Below are 4,150 nucleotides of genomic sequence, written 5' to 3'. Positions count from 1 at the left end.
TCTCTAAAGTAGGTGGCAATGTCTTGGGCAGAGAAGGATGTTGTGGGGGGAGCAGGTGTGGGGTTTAGGAGGGAGTCAATTGTAGAGTATAGATTGCGTGGGTTGGAGGCTTGAGAGGAAATGACTGTGGAGAAATAATTTTGTTTGGTGACAGTGAGCTCTGTGTTAAAGCTTTGAAGCTTGGCTTTGTAGTCCATGAAGTCAGCGCTGAGGCCAGATTTCCTCCACTTGCGCTCGGCTGAACGAACAGACTTTTGTAGCTGTTTGGTGTGATTGTTGAGCCAGGGTTGGGGGTTTGCTGCCACCTGCCCAGTACCCGACTATAGATGCCAGATACTAATGCCGTCCACACTCCATCTCAGAGCCCACCGCCTCCTCCTCTTCCTGTAACTGATGCTGCCACCTGCCCAGTACCTGACTGTAGATGACAGATACTAATGCCATCCACACTCCGTCTCAGAGCCCACCGCCTCCTCCTCTTGGTGTAACTGATGCTGCCACCGGCCCAGTACCCAACTGTAGATGCCAGATACTAATGCCATCCACACTCGGTTTCAGAGCCCATCACCTCCTCCTCTTGCTGTAACTGATGCTGCCACCTGCCCAGTACCCAACTGTAGATGCCAGATACTAATGCCATCCACACTACATCCCAGAGCCCACCACCTCCTCCTCCTGCTGTAAATGATGCTGCCACCTGCCCAGTACCTGACTGTAAATGCCAGATGCTAATGCCATCCACACGCTGTCTCAGAGCCCACCGCCTCCTCCTCCACCTGCTGTAAATGATGCTGCCACCTGCCCAGTACAAAACTCTAGATGCCAGATACTAATGCCATCCACACTTTGTTCCAGAGCCCACCACCCCTTCTTCCTGCTGTTACTGCTCTCGCCTGCCCAGTACCCAGTACCCAGCTGTAGATGCCAGTTAACAGGGCTGTCCGTGCTGCATTTTAGAAAGTTACAGGTAGTAGACAGGCAAAGGCAGTCCCCTACAAAGCAATGTCTCCACTAGCTACAGCTTGTACACTGTCCATATAGGTGATGGCCTCAACCACTAATGCCATCCTTGCTCCGTCTCAGGGCCCACCGCCTCCTCCTCCCAGTACCCAGCTCTAGATGCCAGTTAACCATGCCATCCACACTTCTCAGGGCCCACCACCTCCTCCTCCTGCTTTCACTGATGCTGCCGCCTGCCCAGTACCCAACTCCAGATGCCAGTTACTAATGCCGTCCAAACTTTGTCCCAGGGCCCACCGCCTCCTTCTTCTGTTGTTACTGCTGCCGCCTTGCTCCGTCTCAGGGCCCACCGTTCTGTTTTATGTGGTTTCGCTACATAGTAGGTACGGATTGGAATCTCGTTCATTCATTAAGTGTCTCCAATAGCTACAGCTTCTACACTGTCCATATAGGTGATGGCCTCAACCTCTAATGCCATCCTTAACTCTAGATGCCAGATACTAATGCCGTCCACAGTTTGTTCCAGAGCCCACCACCCCTTCCTCCTGCTGTTAGTGATGCTGCCGCCTGCCCAGTACCCAGTACCCAGCTGTAGATGCTGAAAGGATCTGCTTCTACTTCTAGTTCCTTGAATGCACCCTGACTTCTCCTTCATCCACAGAGACAGACGTCTGGAGAGATATCCCAGTAACACACACACACAGTATGGTCTTAGGAATATTCTCTAATCTTTATTTTGACAAAACAGTTTTTTATACATACAGGATACAGGAAGACAAAAGGCTTAGTTTACATATGCAGTAATGCTGAGTAGGTAAAAACAGCTCCTTATCTAATAAAAGCTGATGCAGGCACATTTTTCCTTTAGTGTAACAGATGTTCAGCATCCTGTTATTCATACAAACAATATAACTTGTTCTATTTAACCCTTCAATCCCCTCTTAAGTCATGAATATGACTTATCTTCTTTCGATCATAGGGAGGTAAGTAGCATATTTTTGTCCAGGATCTGTGGGTTTTGGACACATTGTGCAGAATATCTGTATGAGGGAAGGGATACATTGGATACAACAACATAGGATAATCAAGGAAGCAATTGTAATTACAATACTGATAAATAATGTTCTTAACCAACTCAAATCCAGCAGCCATCTCAATAACCAGTCCCACCAGGAGGATGAACCAACATCCTTCTCGATATTATTGACAATTTCATGTAACGCTTGAATATGGGACTGGATTGATCTGGAATGGTCAGATAAATTAAAGCAACACATTCCTTTAAAATCTTGACACCCTACATTATGTTTAAGTAACAAATAATCCACAGCAAATCTAGTTTCTAGCACTGCTCCTCTTACTTCTTGTAGATCTAAAAGCATGTTTCATAAGGCGGTAGAAGAATGATTCAGAAATGTAGCCAGGTCACATGCAATAGAATTTATAGTACGAGTATTATATATTATATATTATATATACAAGTTTGGCCCCCAAACTTGTATATTCTGCACGGCTGAGAAGGGTTAGAGTAGAGTCATAGTTTTCTGATAAAGTCTTGGTAACCGATCTGTAAGCTCTCCTGATAGGGGGTCGACTGGGAAGGGCCAAAGTCAGACTGGATAATGCACAGGGACCTCCAATAACATTGGCAGGAATATAATTGTAAACGCTGTTACCACATGACAAAAAACATCCCTTAGGGAGCATTATATTATAGATAAAACTGGGAGTCACAATGGTCTTATTACAACTCATGGAATTATTCAGGGAGCTAGCAATCCTACTATTCTTTTTTACAGGTGTCATTATAATCATATATATTTGCCATCCTGACTATACTATTCTGTTCAGAATAAAAGGGGCCGGGAGCAAAGGAATCTTGCTCCTGAGCTCTTTTAGATACTGAATCATTATTATTAATTATTAATCCTCTGGATAAAAGATACAAGTAGTAATTAAGCCAAATTGGCAAGAAAACACAAAGATTTATAATTATCAACAGACAAACAAATCTCCCAGAATATTGTGGGCTCCCAGAATACACAGGCATCTTCAGCCTGTGGCAAGGCACTTTTCAGGGAGACTTCTTCTGAGCTCCCCTCTTTGTTCAGAGATTTCACACCTGAAGCCTCAGGGAAGCTTTTTACTCTACAAGCGTGAATCCAGATGGGAGCCTCTTCTGTGAGAATTGCTGTTCTGGTGACTGCTACCACTCGGGTGGGTGGTCCACATGGGAACTCAGTCTGTTTTCGTCCTTTTGCCAGGCGCTGGACTATGACCTTGTCTCTTGGTTGGAAAGGATGCGTAGATTCCTGTGAAGATAAAGGAGAGGCACGAGCAACATCTTTTTCAACTTGATCTAAAGTTTCTACATGTTTCCTCACATATTCTGCCTATACTACTTCTGAATCCCCTTTTTCTATCACGGGGGCCTTTGGACCCCAAGGGGAGGGGAAGGGTCTTCCCAATAGGACCTCAAATGGTGACTAGCCAGTATTCTTGTTAGGCTGCATCCTAATTTCTGCTAGAGCTACAGGCAAAAACTTTTTCCAATTAGTAAACGTGCCTCCAGTAATTTTCCTTATTTTTTCTGTATTTGTTTATTTCCAGTCAATCCTAAGGGCTTTGGAAAGCTCCTTACATACCCTGGAAGCAAAAGCTGGGCCATTGCCTGAGTTAATTTAAACAGGTCATCCCCATCTGGGGATGATCTCTTGTAACAGAATCTTTACCACTATTTGTGTGGTAGTAGGAACATCCTCTGGCCATCTAGAGAACATATTCACAATCACAAAGGCATACTCCTGCTTTCTTCCTGTGTTTGGGATATGGGTAAAGTCAATTTGTAAGTGAGTGAATGGCGAAGTCGGGTAATTCAGATGCTGATGTTGGGCCTTCTTTGAGGTATTTGGGTTGTTTCTGAGACATACAATACATCTTGAAACAAAGGATTATACCTTTGATCTAAGGCTTGGTATAAAAAAATCTCCTCTAATGAGGTCAGTGGTTGCCTGTGCTCCCCTATGGCCAAGACCATGATATTGTGCAATTAAAATTGGGGCGCTTGCAACTGGAATACATGGTTTCCCCTCTTTGCAGATAAGACCCGTATCAGGGTCTTGTACTGCACCTACCAACTGCCATTCTAACTTGTCACTACTTGTAGCCAAATCCTGGAGGCTTAGCAATA

At 44.8% G+C, this 4,150-nt stretch overlaps 1 long non-coding RNA gene across 1 annotated transcript in view; it reads right to left on the bottom strand.

The window, feature by feature from the left end:
* Positions 1-1,671: 1,671 nt before the first annotated feature.
* Positions 1,672-4,150, bottom strand: part of LOC140333347 (uncharacterized) — a 29,838-nt gene continuing 27,359 nt past the window's right edge. Inside the window, exon 6 of the long non-coding RNA XR_011921325.1 lies at positions 1,672-3,272. This is a non-coding gene — a long non-coding RNA (uncharacterized lncRNA). The remainder of the gene's footprint in view (positions 3,273-4,150) is intronic.

The sequence above is a fragment of the Pyxicephalus adspersus genome, chromosome 6 (assembly GCF_032062135.1).
Source record: "Pyxicephalus adspersus chromosome 6, UCB_Pads_2.0, whole genome shotgun sequence".
Classification (NCBI taxonomy): Eukaryota; Metazoa; Chordata; class Amphibia; order Anura; family Pyxicephalidae; genus Pyxicephalus; species Pyxicephalus adspersus.
The sequence above is the reverse complement of the archived record's forward strand: the minus strand, read 5'-3'. Positions and strand labels throughout refer to the sequence as shown.